Below are 24,820 nucleotides of genomic sequence, written 5' to 3'. Positions count from 1 at the left end.
TATTTTGGTAATTTTACTTTCCAAGTGCAATAAAAATTTTTAGTATTTTAAAAAATCACCACTTTTAACTTTTAACCCACATTGATTCCAATTAGGTAGTGAATTTCGAGAATTAACTTGAGTTCTATCTATTTTAACATTGATTCTAATTAGGTAGTGAATTTCGAGAATTAACTTGAGTTCTATCTATTTTAACCAAGTTTTGTGGAACTTTGACTTTGTTTGACTAATTTTAGCTTTATTGACCAAATTTAATGGGATTTGACCTAAGTTGACTTTGGGTCTGTAAATGGGCTAATTTGTGGTCTCTTTATGGGTTGTAAATGGTCTTTCTAAATGATTTACGTAATGGTCCTATATTAATGGTTTCGACCCATGTTCGCAAATGAGCCCGAGTCAATCATGTTAAAAATGTTTCGGACAAAATTTGATGTTTACATAATCGTTTTCAACCAAAAATCAAAAGACCAGCCATTCAAGTAAACAGCTTTGAGATCAAGCTTCTAATAATAAAAATGGTCCAAACTTCTATACAATTTGGAAGACAATCAAGCGATGATCCTAACCTTTATCTTTCTAATTTTCTTGAATAATGTGATACTTTTCTTTATAATAGTGTTTTTGATGATGCTATTAAACTAAAACATTCTCCTTTTTCTGTTAGGGGCAAGGTGAAAAGTTGGTTGACATCACTACCACCTAACTCTATCACAACATGGGATGATTTGGTACAAAAATTTTTGGTGAAATTTTTCCCACCAACTAAAATAGTTAAGTTGAGGAATAAGATCACCACATTTTTGTAAGTAGATAGTGAAACACTATATGATGCATAGGAAAGATTCAAAGAATTGTTAAGGAAGTGCTCATATCATGGACTACCCTAATGGCTTCAAATCTAAATTTTGTATAATGATCTCACCCCACCTATGAGAACCATTTTTGACTCAGCTGCTGAAGGGGTAATTATAAGTAAGATTCCTAAAGAAACCAACGAGCTAATTGAAGAAATGGCTACTAACAACTACCAATGAGGATGGAGAGAAAGGTTAGTAAGAAATTTATTGGTTTATTTGAGATTAATGCAATTACCTCTATAAACTCCTAGTTAGTCGCCCTATCCCAAAAGATAAAAGCCTGAAGAACCTAACTTCAAACCAACCATGTGAATGCAATACAAAGTCCCTTTGTTTCTAACGATATCTGTGAAGGACCCTATTCTAGTGAAAGATGTTAATTTAAGATAAAACAAGTTCAATACATCCAACAATCCAAGCCCAACTACAATCCCTATAATAATACATACAATCCTGGATGGTGAAACCACCCCAATTTTTCTTGGAACCAACCAAACCACCAATCCACCAACACCCAAAATAATAACTACCACCCAAATCCACCAACTTACAACCTACCCCAAGAAAAGAAACCAGGTTTTGAAGATATGTTGACTCAATTGATGCAAGCTAACAACACTAACATTCAAAGCCAAGCTTCACCAATCAAGAACCATGAAAATTAGATAGGTCAACTAGCCCAAGCTATAATCAATCGACCTATAGATACCTTGTCCAACAGTAATGAATCCAACCCCAAAAGATAAGGCAAGAAAAGTTGTAATGCTATGCATTCATTAGGAGATGTTAGGATGAAGGACTTTGATGAGGAGATAGATTTCATAGATGAATCTATAGTGGTAAACCTCTCTAGCTTTGTAAAACAACCTAAGGTAGATTTTGTAGGAAAAATGAATATATTATAAAAGGAAGAACTATTGAAGTTTGGAAAAGAAATTTCAAAAAGTTTTGACCTTATGGCATTGGAAGCCCTTGAAAACATTAAACCCTATGAAAAAGACCATGAAGAGGAAAATGTTGAGATGAAATATGAAGAAGAGCCTCAAGAATACATTAAAAAGTCTATAAAAGAAAGGCAAATGTGATTACAAGTAGGAAAAGCATTATTAAAAAGCATTAGACTGAACTTGAAGGAGTAGCTCAAGAAAAAATAGTTTAAGAGGAGGTAGCCCAAGAAAAAACAAGTAAAAAAGAAATAGATCAAAAGGAAAAAGTACAAGAAAAAGTTCAAGCAAAGCCAATGATGACTACAAGAATGTATTGGTAGTGTTTTAATATAACACCACCTTCCCCAAGGCCTATTCAAAAAGAACTGCTTAAAGAATTAAAAAAAGTCATATTTTTTTAAGATTGTAATCCTGAACTTCAACAACTCTTGCCCAGAAAGCAAAAAGATCCAGGGAGTTTAACTATTCCTTGCAAAGTTGGACATTTAAAATTTGATAATGCTCTTTATGATCTTGGCTTTAGCATAAACCTAATGCCTTTAAACATTTTTTTATAGCTAGAGTATAGAGAGTTAAAGCTTGTAAAATTCAATATGAAATTTGTTGACTAGTCTGCCAAGCTATCACAAGGGATATTGAAAAATGTACTTGTGAAAGTTAGTAAGTATGCATTCCCTATAGACTTTATTGTTTTAGACATAGAGGATGACTAAGCTCATTATTGTTGGGAAACCTTTCGTATTGACTACCAAAGCTTTAATAAATGTTTACAACTCTAGCCTTACCCTTAGATTTAAAAATAAGAAGCTATAGTTTATTATTAAAGGGTATGATATTCTTAGAGATGAAGATAATGTCAATGCAGTTATGGTGAAAGAAAACCTTAGGGATTCTAACCTAGTAGATAAACCTTTTAACCCTTTGATACAAAACCATTTAGCAACACCTAGCTTTAGTAGTATTCAACCTATGATGAACTCAAGCTTTATTTATATTATTCCTGCTAGGAAAGTTAGTATACCTTTTAAAACCAATTTTGTTTATGTCATTCCTTAAAGAAGGATGCAACAAGGCAAACTTTCTCTCAAGTAGATAAGATGAGCTTTAGATTTGATGATGGTCAAGCCTGACCAAAACCAGCATTGTTTAGGAGGTAACCCAAATTTTATTTTTGTGGCTTATGTTTTCTTTATTTTTATTAAGACAGGTATGTTTTCATGTTCTTTTGTTTGAGTTGTTTTTGTAGGGATGAAATGAAGCAAGAAGAATGCCTCATATAAGTGAAGATTTGGCCTTAAAGTAAATTTACGGAGTATTTCTTTTTCCCTTGTTATATGTTTTGATATATTGTTCAACTTAAGTGTGGGGGAAAAAAGAATGCTTTGAGAACTTAAATGATTTTTTAAAATTATGATCCCATTTTTGCTTTCAAACCAAATTGACATACTAGATTTCATTGACATGCATACTTAGTTAATTTTGTAAAGATTGACTTGATTATGATATAAAGTTTAATTAAGAATATGGTTGAACTTGAAAGGAATTCTTAAGCAAGCTTTTCTTTATATATGATTTTTGCATATATGCTTTTATTCTCTTTATAAGAAATGCTTTGATTATTGTGGAAGTTTGTGAGATGTGGATTTTCATGAAATTTGAGGATATGAATAGGTACTCTAAGATTCACCTACTCAACCCTTGAAGCAAGATTCTAGACTATGTTTAACTCAAGAGATGATCTAGGCAATTCTTTGGACCGTTTAAGCCTTTTTAAAGTCACCCTATTATGATACGTCCCTAGTACCTTTATTTTAAGCCTCTTATATTATTCCATTTTTTTGTTTATTTAACCGCATCATACGCCAATAAGCTTTTTCATTGATTATTATCCTTCTTTTGTTTTTACCTAACCCAATTGTGCTTACTTGTGTATTATAGATATTTTTATGTATTTGTGAAAATGGGAGGCACAAGGAATAGAATGAAAAAAAATGACAAAAGCAAAGGCAAAGCCTTATAAAAGTAAAAAATGGCTAAGTTAAAAAAATGCCATAAAGAATAAAATGATGCCTTAAAAGTCAAAGTTTCAAAAAGCTCTCAATTGTTCAAATCAAAATCTAAGAAATTTCAAATAAAGTAAGCTAAGGGTTTTAAGCTTAAATTTCCTTTTTCCTACTTTGACCAAGACTTACATTACAGGCCTGAAAAAAATTTTGATCTTGAGTCAAGTATTTAAGTTTAACATTAGTGGAGAAGGAATGGGAAAGTGAACATATTAAGTCTATTTTATCTTTGAGTTGAAATGCGATGAAATGTTTTGCATTCTTTTTGCTTGAGTTGTATGCACGAATTAAAGATTGAGTAAATTCATATGTATAAAGAACATAAGATATTGAGAGCTTGTTTTTGAAGGAATTTTTTGTAACTCTATGTTTACATTTAACTTTGTATTATGGGATAATGCTTGAATTGAATTTTATGTAATTTTTTACTTTGTGGGTGTGTGTAATGATTTACAATTTGTTGATTTGAGGATTTTTGCTTGAAGACAAGTAAAGATTTAAGTGTAGGGGTATGATAGCACCTTAAAATATAATATTTTTACATGCTAAAATTGGTGCTAAATTTTAAATTTTTTATGGATTTTGGTATTTTTAATGTTATTTTCATGGTTTTAGGGTTTAAGGCTTATGGACTTAATTTTCATGCAAACCATGCATGCAAGGATCGCATTTAGCCTTATCTTGAAAGCTAGTAACTAGACCCTAATTGCTTCTTATCATCCATCCATGTAGCAAGCAAGGAAATTTATGGTGTTTTGATTGTACTAGGACTTTTCATGCACCTATAGGAGTTTACATCCATGGAAGACTCATCAAATTCGGCCACATCCATTTCCAAGAAAGCTCTATGCAATTTCAAATGCACAATGAGTCTAACCCATGTGGCCAAAAGAGGTTGAACTCCACCATGACTTTTTGTTTAGCTTTGAAGAAATTCAAAATGCAGAAGAACTCTTATCTCCGATTTAGCTAAAATAGAATCCAAGAGGACTTCAAACACTTTCAAGCTCACTTGGACGCCACCATATTTGGCCAAAGAAGATTTTATGAAATGAGGACTCTTTTGTGTGGCTATTGAAGAATAATGATAAAAGAAAGAATCTTACCATTTGAATTGAAAGAAGTTGGATTAAATTTGAATACATGATCTTGTAATCCTAAGTCTTAGCTAAATGCAAGGATGAAGATGTGATTAAGATAAACTTCAAGACTTCAAACAAGATCAAAGGCCAAGATTACTTCCCCAAAGATCATTTAGCCAAGACATTCAAATCTAAGGAGTCTAATAGGCCAAGCCTATTTTAAAGATAAAGAAGAGTTTATGTTTTAGCATTTGAATAGGACTTGAACTCTTGTATCCCTATCCCCTCACTTGGTTGAACCCCTCACTATAAATAAAGAGGCCATTTATCTCATTTCATCATCCCTTACTTCTCCCTTTCTTCTTTCCTAGTTCTTTATTTTTTTTTTCTTTAGGTTAGTTATTGGCTTAGGTAATAGCTCTGCCAATAACCGAAGCCTTTTTTGTAATTCCTTTATTTTAAATCCAATAAGTATTTTTCAAGATCTATTTTGCTACTTATTTTCTATTTTCAAGCTTTATTCTCTACTTCCTCATTTGCAGCTACCATCATCACTTTTCCAATTTAATTTGTTTTCATGCAATCTTTGCTTTCTAAGTTTTTTTTTTTATGCTAGATTAGTTTCTGCCATAATTCTTTTTCTTATAAACTTTTAAGTTTCATTTTCTTAATCCCATTAATCTTTTACATTTGGCAATTCCAAGTTTCTTTGTTTTTAAGATTTCACTTATTGTTCTTTTAAATCTAGTTTTTGGCTACTCTCTTTTACTTTCCATGTGACAGTTGGTAAAGTCAATATCTATGTCTACACTGTTTTTCAAAATTTCTTTTCTTTATTTTGCAATCAACCCTAAATTTCCATTTGTCTAGATATAAAATTTTAGGATTTCAACTTTGCTAATTGAGAGCAACCCAACATTTACAATCTAAAATCTCTTGGGAAATGATATTGGACTACTTTCATTTTATTACTTCATATGTACACTTGTAGGCTATACAAAAAGCAACAATCATGGATGCATGAATTTTGTCATTTTTCTCAAAATTGCATCAATTCAACTACATTAAACTTCACAAAACCAAGATTGAACATCTTTCTCATTCTTCAACTCCAAAATTTCCAAGAACATCAAGATTCATCCAAAAATCTTCAAGATTTACCAAGATTCATTTTTTTCTTCAAGAATACTTACAAAATAGAAAATTCATCAATTTAGGAATAAAAAGAATATTATTTTGCTAAGAACCAAGCAAAATCAATCAATTCAGCACTAAAAACAAACCTAAATAACTCTATTTTATAGAGCTATTAACGAATCCTTTCTTGACAAGGAGCGAGCTAGTTATAAGGTAAGGGTTCTAGTAGGTTGACCCTTACCGGTGGTAATGTGGTAGTTGAGTGTAATTTGACTAAGCAATTCAGAAAGTTGACCTTATTGATCGAGTAAATAGGTATAACATTTATGAAGGTTTCCTTGCTATATTTGTTAATGATAATCAAGATCAAAGGAACAGCCAATCATACGTCCTTATCTATGTTTTCGCATGTGAACACTCAAAACCCTCCAAAGCAAAAAGCAACTTACTTGATTTGGTGTCATATGTATGACTAGACATACCATAATGTTCTCAAAAACATCTTGGTTTCCTGTATACTTCAACTTGTTTCTTTGTTTTGGCTTTCTTTTGAAGTTGTTTCTTTACCTTTCGGATTTTCTTATCCTGATCACTTAAAAACTACTGTTGCTGGAGTGCTACATGCACGGCTGATTCACATGATGAAGACTGTGATTACCTGTTTAAGGCTGTGCTGATTGGTGATTCTGCAGTTGGGAAATCAAATCTTCTCTCAAGGTTTGCTTCAGATGAATTTCGGTTGGATTCCAAGCCAACTGTAGGTGTTGAATTTGCTTACCGGAATGTTAAGATTGGTGACAAAATCGTCAAGGCTCAAATATGGGACACCGCCGGACAAGAAAGGTAATTGGAGCTTTTCTGCTCCTAGCTTCTTTCTTTAGCATCTTTGCCTATTTCCCATCATAATTTTCTGCAAATCCTTTGAATCTTTGCTTAAGCAATGACTTGATACAGTAAAATATGAGATGATCATCCTTCAGGGTTTAATTTGATGGATAAAGCAAATTTTTATAGGAATTAGAATAAATTAATTATTTATCAGCTTGCTGGTCAATATTTGATTGATTGAACTCATTAAAATTCAGCCAAAGCAGGACCTGTTTCTAAACTCACTGACTCAGTTAAATCACTTTCTCTTAAGAGACAGATTTTTTATTTGAAGTAGGGAATCTTTTTGCCAATAAATTTTTATTTTCAATCCACTTGCATGATCACCATTTTACCTTTTTGCTATATATATAAATGAAAATTCTTTTACACTTTCATTTCAAGCATATTATGAACTTGTGAGTTAACTCAGCGAAATCACATGAACATGTTTTGAGAAACCTGATGAATTTTATTCTAATTAACCGCAGATTTCAAAAGAGACTTTTAATTTTAATAGGGGAAAAGAAAAATTAAGGCATTAATTCTTTATAGATAGTGGAAATAAGCATGTCTCAATTCTGGTGGGACGCAAACTAATTATTAAAAAAAAATTATAAAAGATGTTGTGATAAGAGAGAGGAAAAAAGAAAAATTATAAGTGTTAAAATTTAAATATTATATTCTTTTAATAAGTTAAAATTTTATGTTCATGGGAAGATTGGAAGCAAATAATTATCTTTGATTTGATCAAAGTCAATTAAGCTGAATCAATTAAGCTGTCAGCTTTGGAACTTGTTTTCTTCTGCCATTCTTGTGAGTCACAGAGGTAGATAGAAGCCTGCGCACTGCTCTTAGTCTCAAAGGTCTTTAGGTCAGTTTTTGGTGAATGAGAAACCCTGTGCTTGCATCCAAGTTCGTGATGTTTTTGCATGACAAAGTGGCAAAGTGGCCCATTTCTTTTTGGTTGTTGCAAGGTCGCATATTTTATTGCCCTCTTGCAAACTTTCCTAACCCATTTAAAATCAGATTTAACCCCATTTTTGCTTGGACTTCAAAATCAAGATTTGACAATTTTCAATGTTGTTTACTTGTTAGGAGTTTGTTTGCTATTTGGTAATGCTACTAAGTCAAATGCCCATTGGCCTTGAAGCTTTTTCAGACCAACCAGTACACGGTGGCAGGTGATGCATTTTTTAGGCATGTCAATATGGTATTTTTTAATATGTTATTAATGCATTTTTAAATTATATTTATAAAATATAAATAAATAATTTTTTAATTAATAATTAATTTATTAATAGAGTTTTATATCTTTTGATATTATAAAAAATTAATTTGTGTGAGAATAAAATTTTCATATTAAAAAATGCTAGTTATAATATCATAATGTAAAAGTTTGTAAACTTATTACTAGATACAATCTGAGAATCGCAATCAATTTTTTTTCTTTTTTAAGTGCAATTGGTCACTTTATTGAATTTATCCTTCTTTTTAAAAAAATCTCAAACTTGACTTTGACATTTTTTAAAAGGTAAATTCTAATTTACAAAACTAAAAGGAGGTCTAGAACTACATCTACTTATATGAAAAAAGTTATAACACTTTAACAACGTCCTTTCGAAATGTAATACTTATTGATTTCAAGTTATCTAATTCTTAAAATACATTCATAATTTTATCGAATAAATTTACTATTAAAAATTAATATTAAAATTACTACAATAGTTTGATAGTAAATTAAAAAAATTCTTTTATCTCAAAAGTATTTATTGAGACTAGTATTTTCATAGTCAAATTCATAAATGTGTTTTTTTTTTAATTAATTAGTTTAAAAAATTAATAAAATCTTTTAATAGTTTGGTAATATTTTATTTGGAGACACATCCTCTAATAATTTGGTAGGATTTTTATTCAAAATTTTATTTTAAGAAAAATCATTAAATTTTTTAATAATTTGATAAGTTTAACTCTTAAATTTAAATCCTACAATAATTTGGTAAGATTGAAATTTTAATTTTTTTTTATAAAAATCATTAAATTTTTCAATAGTTCGGCAAAATTTAATTTGAGATTTAAATTCTCCAATAATTTAGTAAGATCAATTAAAAAAATATACATATATTATTAAATTTTCTTATGAAATTCTCCAATACTTTAATATAATTCATAATTTTAAAATACTTTTTAACCCATGAAAATCTTTCAATAATTTGGTAGAATTCATAAATTTATTTTAAACATATTTTGAACAAAAATTATTTTAAATAAAATGAATAAATATAATTTAAACAAATAAATTAAGTAAATAAATATAAAAGAAAAAATTACCAAAAAAAGGTTGACAGCTCGACTTTGGCTTGCTAGTAGCTCGGCTACAAACACAATTCGGTTTGACTAATCAGCTCAACTTTGATTTCAGTAAGGGATACAAGTTATCAGGTCATACATCATGGATCAAATCAGACTATAGAGCAGCACATGGATCTTATTGGTTTTAAATGCCTGAAAACGATGTCGTTTTTCCACTATCTAAAAGATGAAAATTTTCTTTTTTAATTTTTCTCCTCCTTCTACTCATCTTTCTCTCTCCTTTTGAATCTTCTCATTTTTCTCTAGATTTCCTAGTTTTTAGTTGATGAAAACTCCAAAAGGCTGTCAGAAAGTATATCAATCATTAGAGTTTCATCAAAATCTAGGATAATCACCAAAAACTAAAAAACTCGTCAAAAAATTCATCAGGATCTGGGAATCTTATCGCAATATTCATTGAGAATTGGAGATTTTGTCAAAACTTGAGAAATTTCACTGAAATTTGGAATTTCATGCCAAAAACTCAATGGAAATTTGGAAATTTTCTAGATTTTTGTAAAAACATTTCCAAAAAAATCAATTCAATTTGTTCCTAATTATTGAATCACTTAATCCTTTAATTTTTCCTAGCCCAAATTCTCAAATTCAAAATCTTACAACTCCCAAAAACCAAAAATATTCACTACCTAATTTTTTTTACTAAAAATTTTGATGCCTATGCTCTCTAATTTCTACATAATTCCTCTTCTATCCCTTTCATGAACAATTTGCCAAATATTTATAAGAAAAGCTCATAGGAATTTCAACTCAATTAGGATCAGATTTTTAAAAGTTAAGAATTATCACCAAGCAATCCTAATCCTAAACTATTTTGGATAAGGTAGTCTAGCTAAATTTTCAAACTTTTAATTTTCAGACCCTTTTTTCTTAAAAAAAAAAAAAAAAGGATAAATAGTAACAACAAACAAATAAATCAATGCACCAAAAAAATAAAGATAGGATTAAAGATAAAATTAAAATAAATAAATAAATATAAGAAATAAGAAATAAATATAAAAATAAAAAATTAAATTAAATGTGAAGATACAAATAAATGTAAAATATTAAATAATAAATACAATGAAATAATATATATAGATTAGACCGTCGAGCTTTGAAACTAGACTAAACCCAATTGGTTTTGACCATAGACAAAATGGGGTATATACAGTTATCCCTTTTTAAGCAATTTTTGTGAAACATGAATCGTATAAAGATATAGGCATACATTATGTCAGAGTCAAATTGATTTTTTTAAATAGGCTTTTCAAAAGCTGAACCACACAACTTTTAAATTTTACAACTCCTTCTTTAAAATAAATGCTCATTCAAACGAAGGCACACAACTTAAAAAATAAAGGCTCCTTCAAATGAAGGCCCCACAACTTTGAAAATGAAAGGCTCTTAGCGAAGGCATACAACTTTAGACATAAAGACTTCTTTAAATGAAGGTACACCAATTAAAAAAATTAAAGGCTTCTTTAAATGAAGGCATGTCACTTTAAAAATGAAAGGCTTCTTTAGAAAAAATGCTCCATAACTTTAAAATTTAAAAATTTTTCTTAACCATGGTTGATTCTCTTAAAGGTCCTTTTCCTTTAAAAATTGAAATCTTACCTCAAGATCTTATTTTCAACCAAGAATTTGAAATTTCTTCTTTGAACATTTTTGTCAATCTAGGATCTAAAACTTCATGTATTTTCCTTATTGGATCTTGCAATATCTATATTTTTTTATGTATGCATTAAATGTTTTTGAATGCAATGCATTTAATATAAATGTCAATCAATGCATTCTCAATTGTGGTACATATTGCTTCTCAAGACTCTTCTTTTGGCTTTCAAGCTTTCTTTTCTTTATGTCTTGGACAATAAGAATGAAACCAAATTGATCTTTTATCTTTCCTCTCATTCAAACTTGACATCCACAATATTTCTCTTTCTGTTATCTCAAAAGTCAATGCTCGTACTATGCTTGCCCTATCACTCTCAACTTTTTCAAAGTAATGTAAAGGTCTTTCATGTCATTTTCATTAATTAATTATTATTCGAATATATTTCAAGACATATAAAATGCAATTACACAATTCTTCTATTCATTGCAAGGCATTATAAGGAAAAGAGAAAGAATGGAATGAAGAATGAAATATCTCTTATTTGAAAAGAAATAATGGGACAATTTTGTCAACTAAATAATATAAAAAGGAAAAATTACAAAGATGGATACTTAGGATAAAAGAACCAAAATGAATAATTAGATAATCATGACTAATGCATATTAGATTCTTTCTCAAAAACTCAACTACATGTTCTTGACACCTTATAGCTTATTAGAATACACTAGTCCCTATGTTGGCCAATTCTGAATTGATGCTATATTTTTCTTACCTAAGTCACCTTTTCAAGTTTTCAACATAGATAAACCCCATTTTGATTCAAACTGTCTTTTCAGGCTTTTGATTTGAATCCTCTTTTTTTCCCTTCTTTTTTTTCAGTCATTTTTCAAGCAAAATATTTCTTTATAGTGCCAGAATTTATGGGATTAGGCAAATCATCTCCATTCATTTCTACCAAGATTATTGCTCACACCCTTAAAAACCCTTTTTCACAACATATAGACGTTCCCAATTCGATGTCCACTTTTCTTTATTATCATATTGCCTTAAGAGAATTCTTTTTAAAACTAACTCTTGTTCTCAAAAACAATGAAGTTAGACATTTTTATCATAAGCTCTCATCATCCTTTTCTGATATAAGTGACCATGGCATAGTGCTATGAGCATCCTCTATTCAATAAAATTCAATTGCTTAAAGCACTCTTGGATCCATTCAACGTTTTCTAACCTAACTTTCCTTAAGAGTTTTAAAAATGAGATTTCTACTTCCATTGGTAACATAGTTTTCCATCCTATAAACTAAAGAAAATGGGTTGCCTAAATAGAAATATGGATTGATGTTCGATAAGCATGTCAGGCAAAAGGTAACTTCTCATGCTAGTCTTTATAAGTTTCAGTCATATTTTTTTAGATTCTTTTAATGTTTTTATTTGTAGCTTTTACTACCTCATTCATTTTCGTCGAAATGGTGCTAAATTATGGTATTTAATCTTAAACTGGGCACACACCTCTTTATAATCTTATTTTTCAAATTCTTGGCATTATAAAAAAAGATCCATAATAGGAGTCCACATCGAAAAATTATCTCCCTCTTTATCAACTTGCAGATCACGAATCATGTTATACTACCATATGAGGTTGCCTCTACTCATTTAGTGAAGTGATATATCATCATAAAAATGAATCTAAGCCCATTTAAAGCCTTTAGGTTGATAGGACCAATAACATCCTTGCTCTACATAGTGAATAGCCATGGCAGTGCTAAAACATGTAAAGTAGTAGGTAGAGTGTGGATTTTATCAACATAAATTTGACACTTGTGAAATTTTTTAGCATAATTAATGCAATTATTTTTCATTGTCAACTAATAGTATCCAACTTTCATGATCTACCTAGCCATGTCCTCACATATTCTATTATGCATTTCTTCAGGTTTTTTTTTGCTTTGGTTGCATTTATGCATCTCAATAGTACATGATCTCAACTTTTTTTATAAAAAACATCCTCATCGAAGAAGAAACCCATAACCAACCTATTGATAACTCTCTTATCATTCTTTATTGCTTGGTCCAAGTATTGTTGACTCTTAATATATTCTAAAATATCATAATACCATGGCTTCCTATCATTTTCTTCATCATCATTTGACTAATGTGCTAGCAAATCCTTGACATCTAATTTGATGGGTTGAGTAATAGGTTGATCATTACAGCTAAAATAGCTAAAACATCAGCAATCTAATTATTTTCCTGAGGCAAATCTCAAACTATATTGCTTTAAAGTACTTAATTAGCTCTGAGATGTATTTATAATATTGAATGAACTTCGAGTCTTTTGACTTTTATTCTCCTTTCAATTGGTAAATGACCAGAGCTGAATCATGATACACCTTTAATTTTTTAATCTTTTTGTCTAAGGCAGCTTGTAAGCCTATAAACAACCCTTATATTAGCAACATTATTAGTACAATTACTATAATGGGATAATAATGTTCTTCAGGGGATATCAAAATTGCCCAAATTCTATGTCTCAAAACATTAGTAGCTCCATCAAAGTACATTCTCTAAGGTTTCTCACTAGGCTCTTCCTCATCAAGTTAAGAAATGGCCATCAAATCTTCATCAGGAAAGTCAAGCTTCATTGGCTCATAGTTTTTAATAGCACGATCGATGAGGAATTCGGTTATTGTGCTTTTATTTATTGTTTTCTAGCTCACATAAACAATGTCGTATTCTTATAACATCACTTGCAACCTTACAATCTTTTCAAATAATGAAAACTTCTCAAAGATATACATGATTGGGTCTAATTTTGCTATAAGCCAAGTAGTGTGGTGGATCATATACTATCTAAGTCTTCAAGCTATCCAAGCTAATGCATAATATATCTTTTCTAATGAAGAATACAAACTCATATTTTGTGAAATTTTTACTCAAATAATAAATGGCTAGTTTTTTATTGTCAGCTTCATCCCATTGCCCCAACATACATCCTATTAACTTTTTACATACTATCAAATACAAGATTAATGGCCTTCTTAAAATATGGGACACCAATACTAGAGGATTTGACAACTAGTGTTTGACTTTATCAAAAGCTTTTCGGCACTCCACATTCCATTCACCAGGATTGTTTATAGGTAAGAGCTTAAAGATGGCATAACATTTGAAAGTAAGTTGAGAGATGAAGTAAGAAATGTAGTTCAATCTACCTAAAAAACCTTAAACTTTTTTTGGTATACTCAAAAGAGATAAGTCCTTGATGGCATACATCTTATCTAGATCAATTTTGATTCTTTTTCCACTAACCATAAAGCTTAGCAGCTTCCTTGACTTAACCCTAAATGTACACTTGATCGAATTCAGCTTGAGTTAGAAGTTCTCCAACCTCTCAAACTATTTTTTACGATTGGCAACATAAGTTTCTCCTTCATAAAACTTAACAATCATATCATCTATATAAACTTCAATCTTCTTGTACATTATGTCATGAAACATTGTCACTATAGCTCTATGATAAAAAGTCCTAACATTTTTAAATCCAAAAAGCATGACTTTGTCACAGCAAGTCCCTTACATTGTTACAAAGGTAGCTTTCTCCATGTTGTCTTAAGCCACTTTTATCTTATTGTACGATGAGAATCCATCCATGAAGGAAAACATAAAATGATTGGTTGTATTATCCACTAAAATGTCAATGTAAGGTAAGAAGAAATTATCCTTTAGGCTAGCTCTATTAAAGTCACAATGATCAACACATATTTTAACTTTCTCATCTTTCTTATGTACAATATTATGTTGGCTACCTATTCTAGATACTTAGCCACTTGCAAGAAATGTGCATCAAAATACTTTTTTATTTTTTTCTTAATCTTTAACAACCTTTTACGCTTCATTTGTCTCAAATTCTATTGAACTTGTCTATATTCTAACTTCAAAGGTAGCCTATGTTTACTATCTCAATTTTAAGCCTTGAAATATCTTGGTAAAACCAAGCAAACACATCCATAAATTCTTGAAGTAAATCCTCTAACCTCTGTTTGTTAGTCAATGAAAGCAATGTGCTAATTTTAACTTTTTAATTCTCTCTATTCCTTAAATTTACTAGTTCAGTGATTTCCTGATGAGGTTCAATCAGCTTATTCTCTTATTTTATTAATCTCATTTAATCCAAGGGTAAAGTATAACCTTTAGAGTCATCTTCATTTTCAAGTTCATCAACATGAATTGATTTTTTAAACTCAAATCCTTGATTGTTATCATGATGATCTTTATATTCATTTGAAAACTTAAAAATGAATCAAATTAAAAGTATTGGCAAATGAATTAGCTTAGGAAATGGAAAGTGATAGAAGAAATGAATAAAAAATGCATTTTCATAATATTTTGTTGAAATAATAAAAAAAATGAATAGCTTATACTTAAAAAGCCATCCCAATGCTTTTGGTCATAAGTAATTAGGGATTACTATTACATTGGTTTGGTTTTAAAGATGAACAGGCATCTCTATGATGCTCTAATTCTTCAACTCATGGCCTAAAAGATATAGGTGGACTAATATTTCTTACTTTTAGCCTTTTCCATTTTTTTCACCTATTTTTGGATAGATAATTTAGCAAAGCCTTTCTTTATACTCAACTCGAGCTCTTCCACCAAAGCTTCGCTTGAGTCTGAGTATATACACCTTCTAGGTCTAAAAGTTTCATAAAGATAAGTAATGACCATTAGCATGGTTTCTAGTTCATAATCTCTCAAACTTGCCATCTTCTTTTCTTTTTTCTCTACTAACATATTCTTTCTCTCCCATCATTTTGGTTTGTACCCTAAGCCATACCTCTGACTATTGTCTATGATCATTGGAAGTTCCATTATTCCTTGCAAGTTCTTGCCTAGTCTAGCCCAGGATACCAACCTATTTTAATTGCTTAATTAACCACAAACTTGTGGTATCTGGTGAACATTACTACTATAGTTTAGACCCTTTATCTACATAGGTAGTATTAACAAGTTTGAAAGACATATAAGAGCACTCTAACACCTCTTTCATAGCTTCCACATATAGGGCATTCATGGGCTAATCACTAATAAATCTTTCACCCCAGATATATTAATAAGCTGATCTTTTATATTGAATTTGACCTTCTAATGTAATGAAAAGGGGACAACACTTGCCATACGGATCTATGGCTTTTCTAACAAGTAGTTATATGATAGGGAGATATATATCACTTAAAACTTTACATTGAACATGCATGGCCCAATTTGCAAGGACATATCAATATCTTTCAAGTCCTTTCACCTAGTTTTGTTGAAAGCTTTGACTATCGTATGGCTATTTTTCATTTAGGACGTATCAGTAAGTAATATAGCCAACGTCATCATAAGCATGAGGTTCATTGCAGAGCCATTTTTGAAAAGGACTTTGGCTATGGTATAGCATCTGCACTTGATGATAATATGCAAAGCCTTGATACTTCATCTTCTTTTTAAAGAAATCTCTTCATCATCGAAAGCTATGTTATGAGGCATCACCAAATTTCCAACTAAATGGTTCACATACTCTATGGATACATTATGTGCCACATAAACTTGATTTAACACTTTTCACAAGGTGTTACAATAAGGTGTTGTAATGACAACAATGAGATTCGGGTTAGCATTTTATTTAACTATTTTATAACAAAATACTCAGTATGCTTTAATTGCTTTAAAAACACACATACCTCCTTCTCCGCTACTAGTTTCTAACATTCATTCTTGGGAATAACTACATGATTATTGTGATTTTCTTCTTCTTCAACTTTGGCTTTTCTTTCTTTGCTTTCTTTAATACTTTTAGAGTGTAACATATTTCACTTCGAGTTATGCCACCCACACTAGTTATATTAGCAACATGCATCATCTAGCTTAAACGCGACCTTCTTTTACCCCTGAACTATAACATTAGAGCCATATCATCATGGTACAACTTTTTTGTCTTTATATGAAAAAGGATTAGGGACTTTGAAAGTCACTAACTTAGGAACAAGCTTATCCATGATTGATTTTTACTTTTCATTGCAATAGATTGTCATAGTTTTGGCACCAACTTTGAAGGTATATCGGTGATGGACACCTTAGCATTTCTCAAAGTTTCTTTTTCCTCATAGAACACGATTTGATAAAAATCCATCAGCTTATCCACATTTTGTTAGAACTGCTCACATATTTTTGATAAAGTGGCTACAAGCCCTACTATGATATTTGCATTTCTAGTTTGACACAGATCTTCCACAATAACTACATAGGTGCACCAAGTGTATCATGTTAGCCTCATACAAAGCATTAAAAACTAAAATAAGTTCTAATCTCTTCTGCCTTCTTTTTCACATGTCACTTTTGACCATCATTTAGAGCATTTATAGTATGGTTGGACAATAGATTGCCACTAACATTTGGTGTTGTATTTCTACTAGTGTTAAAATTTATCAACCCGACATTGATAAGGCCTTGCACCTTATGTTTTAGGGTAGGGCAAATCTTAGTGAAATGATCAGCATTTCCAAAGTGGTACATAATGAACAATAGAATCATACTACTTAGGATAGGGGGCTTGAGTAATTCTAAAGAGATGGGAGCAAGTAAATGATTCTTTACCAACTCTTGAAATAAATCAATATAGGTCATATGGCTGGGGTCCAATATAGGCCTTTCTTGGTTATTTCATGGCTCTTGTGGACCATTGGTTAGATTAATAGAGCATGATAAGGGCCTTACAGCAGGTGGAGTGGTAAGACTATACATATTAGTAAATAGTCTGAAAGTTGGTTGGTAAGTGGGTGGGTAAGATGGTTATGGAATATGTTGGTACGGGATTGATGTGGTGTTATTAACAACAAGACGGTAGGTAAGATAAATTGGTTGTAGATTCTTTTTAGGCATTCTTTTTTTGCTAGTGATCTCTCATCTTTTAAGCTTGCATTTTTTATATCATTTTCAATAATCTCGTCTGAGATCACCATGTCAGTAAAATTTTTTGTTGCATTCCTTATCATCTTCATATAATGGAATTCCTTTAAAATACTCATGAATGACACTGTAGTTTCCTTTTCAATCAGGGGTGGCTGGACTTAAGCAGTCATATCTTTTTATTTTTAAGCATATTATTTAAATGACTTTGTTGTGACCAAAAATTAGGTCTATAATATGAGGATACTGATTAATGAATGCCAACCGAGCTCCTTACAAGAGTGAATACGAGTCTTGTCTAAATTGGACATGCTACTTCGTAGCTAAACTACTGAGACTAACTTTAAAATATATGTACCAAGAGTTTTTTGTTACTGGTGTAGGCAGACATTTTTTGACAAATCAAACACTTAGTACTGTCATATTTTTTGGACTCAAAAACTTTGAATTTTGAAGGAATCACAACATCTAAAACTAAACATAGCCCAACAATATCTATAATGCCATAAAAGTCTATTCCCTTCATGGTGCATAACCTCTTCTTGAGCATGCTTATTTTTTTATTCAATTTTTGAGTCCTCTAAAGACTCGACTCAATTTCAACTTCTCTTTCTCTTTTTGATCATCTGAGTTGAAGACAGAAACTAGCTCCACTTCATTTTTTGTAAAAACAAGGTTAACAAAACTCTGAAATTACCTCTGAGTTGATGCAAATGGCATTCCAAGATATGTATATCCTACAAGAAATGTAAATTATTGTAAAAGAATCCTTTAAGTGGATTGGGCCCAATATTGGCCATACTTGATAGGGTAGAAAAGGTCGATAACATCTTGTGATGGATGGTCTTGCAAGCTAGAATCTTCTCCCACAGCATTGCCCTTGTTTAATTTATTCAAAGCCTCCAACATTTTATTCAGCTCTTCTCTTAACTCTTATTGGGCCTTCTTCATTTTTTTCAAGATAGTTTGCATTCTCTTGCTCTATTCGTCTAGCTTGGGTTTAAGTATTATATTAATGGTGAGTTTGTTGAACTAGATTCTTGACTGGTTGAGCTATCCTTGAACCTTATTTACCATAATTTTAAAGTTATCAGACTATTCATGCACTAATGTGATCAAAACTAACTATGAATGGATGCAAAGCATTAGAGAAAATGTTTACACTTTAAAATATTCAACAATAAAAAAAACTTTTACTTATTCCACAAAAGTCTATTTTACACAAAATCTATTATTCTTTACTTGCAAAAATGCTTAATCTACTTATATCAGTGCTTGGCCTCCTCAATGAAATTCAACAAATGTTGTCCGTGCTTTCTTGTTAGGTTGACCAGGCTCATTAATGCCTCAGCTTCTTCAACCATTTCCCTTACCTTGACCATTGCCTTGTATATTTGTGTCACAAGATGCTCTATGTACCTATGTATTTTGAAGTTTTCTCTTTTACCCAATCAAGCTTGGTATGACAATTCTTTGTGTTCCCTTATGAATACAGCAATGTGATTCCCTTGCTTATTCAATTTCTACTTTAAATTTTGAACATACTTTCTGAGTGTGTCATTCTTGTCTTAGACTTAGGCACATTCATCTTCCATATCAGAATATTCTTTCTTCAATCTTTTATTCTCACAAGTCAAACTAAAGATATTTATTTTTTTGGCCTTCACTTGGATACACAATCTTTTGCGCTTTTAATGTAACTCTATCAACTCATTAATGGCAATGTCACATTCTTTGGTAATTTTTTTGGCTTTAACACAACTTATTTACTCCTTCTTGCTCTTCATACCAAATATCCAAGGGTAACTTGGTCAGTAAAAGATCCAAGACTTACTCTTTTAGGTTTTTTCTATGCCTCGATTATACTATCAATCTTCTTAAATGTTTTATGCTCACCATATAGAGAATCTAATTGGTTAAGCTTGTGTGTTATGGGGATGAACTATTCAACTCTAAATTACCTTCATACCATTAACGATGCATAGCTTGTTAATCTACACAAGCCTAAAAGCAAGACACCAATCTCATATCCACATTTATTCAACATGAGTTCTCAATTCATCCATTAGAGTAACCATTTCACTTGGCTGCTTATGAGCTTCTATAGCAAAAATTCCCATTCTTCTTTGGACTTTGTCTTCAACCATTTACACTAGTAAAATTCTTAATCAAAGTTTGATTTCTAAAATGGAGTTTGAAAAATGCTCTCCTCTTACATTCAAAATGACTCTTCATCCATAAGTACAATAGTGGCGTACAACCCAAAAAGCTCTCTTTTTCATTTTTTTCAACAATAATTTAACAACCTGATGGTTTCTACTGAGATTGTTGATGAAGGGTTACGTCTCTTTTCTATCTGTTCGAACAAATCTACCACCTCTATCTCAATATGGCCCATGGCTTTAGGAAATATCACCATATCATATATTGCCAGGGTGAATATATTCAATCCTTGATCTTTATCTGGATGTTTTGCAATGAAATTACAAAAAATTCTCCAGGAATTCCTTTATGTATTGCTTCTCTTGAACATGTGAATCTATTTCCTCTTTGTCGACTCTTAAAATTTAGGCTAATTTCTTGTGAAATCCTAATTTTTGCTTCTTCACATAGATTATGTCTTGATGCTGGAAATGCATACTTATTAAAATTGAATATTCCTTTATGGTCAGTGCCATATCAACTTCTTCATTAAAGATAAAGCAATGATATGAAAAGTCCCAGAACTACACTATTGCTTTCAAGAGTGAATTTTTAACTTTTATTGACAAGAGATGAGCAATATGACCATACTTTTAATAAAAAGCTTGTTTTATTGAAAGACTCATGTGCTTTTATATGTATGACAAGTCTTCTAAATCATTTTGTTTAAGGTGTAGACAAACTTTCTTTAGGCAAGGTAGAAACATAAGTAGACAATAGATAATCTTTTTCCTTTTGTTAAGTTTTTTCTGATTCAGTCCTCATATCACTCGATGACTCACACTTAGAGAACATGAATGAGGTACAAACTAGACATTCAATGAATTCCATGAAAGCTTTTATTGAAAGTAACTTTAGGGTAAATACTTTATGCAATCTTTATACATGTTTATGAATACGCAAAAAGGAAAATAAGCAAAGAAATTGGTTAGTTAGCTCAATATAGGAGCAATAAAGAAATGAGTTTGTTAGCATATATAAAGGAAGCCAATACACTAGTATGATCCCTAAACTTCAAGTTAATTCTAAAGGTAAGAGAAGCATGGATTTACCTACAAATTATGCCCATAAGGTTAACTATATTGGTTTGGCTTAAATCTAAAAATTTCTAAATTGATCCTTACATCATTGTCCATGATAAACTAGTAAGGCACCCTAATCTTTACCCATCATAAGCTACACATAGAAAAAGTTCAATTTGTGTGGGAGTATTTCGCTAACTCATTCGAAGGCATGAAATCTCACAAAAACGTATGTACTTTACTCCTTTCTAAAGGACAAAACCTAATTGTAGAGATTATATTATGCATATGCACATGAATAACAATGAATGACAAGGAAATAAAAATCTTTAAAGAAAAGTCTTAAATTTATTAAGTTAAACTTGAATAACACGAAATCATTAACTAGCCAAACTCTCAACATATCCTCAATAGAATCACCAAACTGTCATAACACATAGGTCCATAAACCTATTGCTAAACACAATGTGGGAGTCACCACCATTTTTTTTATTTAAATGTGATTGGTCACATAACTGAATCTGTCATTTAAAAAAAAAAAAAGTTTCAAGCTTAACTCAAATATCTTTTAAAAGGTAAATTCTAGTCCATGAAACCAGAACTAGGTTTAGGAGTACGGTTACACTTGAGAAAGATTATGACACCTTCACAATGCCTATTTGTAGAATGGTAGTAGTTGATTTCTTGTTATCCAAGCCTTAAAACATTTTCATAATTTTACCAAATAAATTTAATATTAAAAATTAATCTTAAAATCACTCCAATAGTTTGGTAGTAAATTAAAAAAAAATTTCCTTACCTTAGAAGTATTAATGGAGGCTAGTGTCACACTCTAAAAAGGTTTTGTCGTTGGATTCATTAATGTGTTTTTTTAGAAATTAATTATTTTCAAAAATCAATAAAATTTTTTAATAGTTTAGTAAGATTTTATTTTAAGGCATATCCTCCAATAATTTGGTAAGATTTTCATATGAAAATTTATTTATGAATTTATTTTAAGAAAAATTATTAAATCTTTCAATAGTTTAGTAAGATTTAATTCTAAAATTTAAATCTTCCAATAATTTGTTAGGATTAAAATTTTTATTTTTTATAAAAATCATTAAATCTTCTAATGGTTTGGCAAGATTTAATTTGAGATTTAAATCCTCCAATAATTTGATAAGATTGATTTAAAAAATACATATATATATTATTAAATTTTTTTATGAAATTCTCTAATATTTTAATAGAATTCATAAATTTAAAATAATTTTTAACCCATAGATCTTTCAATATTTGGAAGGATTTATGGATTAAATATTTTTAACAAAAACTAATTTAAATAAAATGAATAAATAAAATTTAAATTAATTAATTAAGTAAATAAATAGAAAAGAAACAAAGGATTAAAAAAAGGTTAATGGTTTGGCTTTGACTTGGCTGTGGCTCGACTACAAACATGACATTCAACTCGATTGATCTACTTGACTATACGGGCAACTAGGCTTTAGTTTCAGTAGGGGATACAAGTTATCAGGTCATGCAGCATGGGTTAGGTCAGGCTATAGAGCAACACATAGATCCTATTGGTTTTAAACGCCTCAAAACGACGTTTTTTCGTTATATAAAAGATGAAATTTTTTTTTTTTAGATTTTTCGCCTCCCTCTCTTTCGTTTTTCTCTCTCCTCTTGAATCCTTTTCCCTCTATCTAGATATCCCGATTCCTAGTCGTCGAAAACTTCAAAAGGTTGCTAGAAAGTTCATCGAAGTTTGAATAGGATTTGGGATTGTTGTCAAAAATTAGAAAACTCGTCAAAAAGTTCATAGGGATTTGAGAATCTCACAGTGATATTCACTGAAAATTGGGGATTTCTCTGAAAATTAAGGAAATTTAATCGAAATCTAGGATTTTATGCCAAAAACTACAACAGAATCGAAAAAGTTTTCAAATGTTTTATAAAAATTCCAAAAAAGAATTCAAAACATTTCTAACTATTAAATCACTCAATCCTTTTATTTTTCGTAGTCTAAACTCCAAAATTCAAATCCTTACAACTCCTAAAAACTTGAAATCTTCACTCCCTAATTTTTTTTGCTGAAAACTTTGGTGCTTATGCTCTCCGATTTCTACCTAGTTCCTCCTCTGTCCCTTTTAATTTTCAAACCTTTACTTTTTTTAAAGATAGACAGTAACAACAAAACAAATAAACCAATATACCTAAAAAATAGAGATAAGAATAAAGATAAATAAAATAAATAAGAAATAAGAAATAAAGAGAAAAATAAGAAATAATGATAAAGAGAAAAAATAAAAATAAAAATAAATGTGAAGATAAAGATAAATATAAAATAATATATAATATATAAAATAAAATAATATATACAAATTCGACCTTCCAGCTTTGAAATTAGACCAAACTCGATTGATTTAGACCCCAAATAAAATGAATATCTACATATAAAATCACACTTTGTCCTATACTCAAACAAAAAGTTCTTTAATAACTTGGCTTTGGACATAACAACGATTATATACTATTATAATCTTGCCGTGAAATTCAAGTTTTTATTTTAAAATCCCAGCTTTAGCTTACCCATCGACCATGGAATTTGCCTCGAATGGAATGTGTTCGAAGGGATGCCCTTGAGTATGCTCTTGAGTATTTCAATATGATTAGAAATGTGCTTCAATCGCCGAGGAACTATTGATGTCATAGCTAATTAATTTTTAGTTGCATGCCATTTTAGCTAATATAATGAAACCTATATTCAATTTAATTATGTTGTTATGATCCTAGAATGCTATCTTTTAATTGATTTTAATGAGAAAATGAGTGCTATTTTGATGTAGGTTTAGAGCAATTACAAGTTCATACTATCGGGGAGTGTTAGGGGCTTTGTTAGTGTATGACCTAACCCGAAGAACAACATTCACAAATGTGAAGAAATGGATGCATGAGCTACGAGAATTTGCCAATTTGGAAATGGTAGTTGTTCTTGTTGGGAATAAATCAGATTTAACTCAATCCAGAGAAGTTAGTGAGGAAGAAGGAAGAAATCTAGCAGAGACAGAAGGTTTATTTTTCATGGAAACATCTACATCACAAAATTTGAATGTTGAGGAAGCATTTTTACGAATGATCACAAAAATTCATGAAATCACAAGCAAAAAATATTTAAATGCTAAAATGAATGAAACAAGTAATCTTCATGGTGGAAAAGAAATAATCACCATTGATGAAGTGAATGCCACTAAACACTCAAATAATTGCTGTTACAAGCTGTGACTAGCTTTTTCTCTCTTTTTTTTTTTTTAGCATTTGAGTATAAATTTTCATGCAAATTTGATTTTTTTTTATGTATCCTTATTGTTTATCTTAATTTTGAGTATAAATCACTCTACTATTGCAGTATTTTCTTTCGAAGTTCTAACCAATTAAGCTTAGGATTAATATGTATTTTTGCCTTTAAATTGTATCATTTTTCTCTAATTCGGTAACTATAAAAAAAAAAAGTTTACAATTTGGTATCTCAAATTTTATTGTCATGTCATTTACGCTAGATATCAACTAGATTAATAATATGCTAATATGGCAAAAAAAATCAACGAATAAAATTATGACATGTGATGCATTGTCATTAGTCAATATATATCATATTATCATTTTAGATAATATGCACTGTTAGTCAACGATATAAAGTGTTTTAGAAAAGCAAAGTTAAGGTAAAAATTATGATTGTTTTTT

The 24,820-nt window shown here is 30.3% G+C and overlaps 1 non-coding gene and 1 pseudogene across 2 annotated transcripts; one reads left to right on the top strand and one right to left on the bottom strand.

Moving 5' to 3' along the window:
• Nucleotides 1–773: 773 nt before the first annotated feature.
• LOC149514030 (small nucleolar RNA R71) lies at nt 774–880 on the bottom strand. The gene has a single exon (XR_016329474.1). It is a non-coding gene; the product is annotated as a small nucleolar RNA R71 (small nucleolar RNA).
• A 5,804-nt stretch (nt 881–6,684) lies between these two features.
• Nucleotides 6,685–24,487, top strand: LOC149514029 (ras-related protein RABA6a pseudogene; annotated as a pseudogene). Its single transcript, XR_016329216.1, has 2 exons — nt 6,685–6,929; nt 23,926–24,487. The product of XR_016329216.1 is annotated as a ras-related protein RABA6a pseudogene (transcript).
• The last annotated feature ends 333 nt before the right edge of the window (nt 24,488–24,820 follow it).

The sequence above is a fragment of the Durio zibethinus genome, chromosome 17 (assembly GCF_047325235.1).
Source record: "Durio zibethinus cultivar Kanyao isolate XHJ-2024 chromosome 17, ASM4732523v1, whole genome shotgun sequence".
Classification (NCBI taxonomy): domain Eukaryota; kingdom Viridiplantae; phylum Streptophyta; class Magnoliopsida; order Malvales; family Malvaceae; genus Durio; species Durio zibethinus.
The sequence above is the reverse complement of the archived record's forward strand: the minus strand, read 5'-3'. Positions and strand labels throughout refer to the sequence as shown.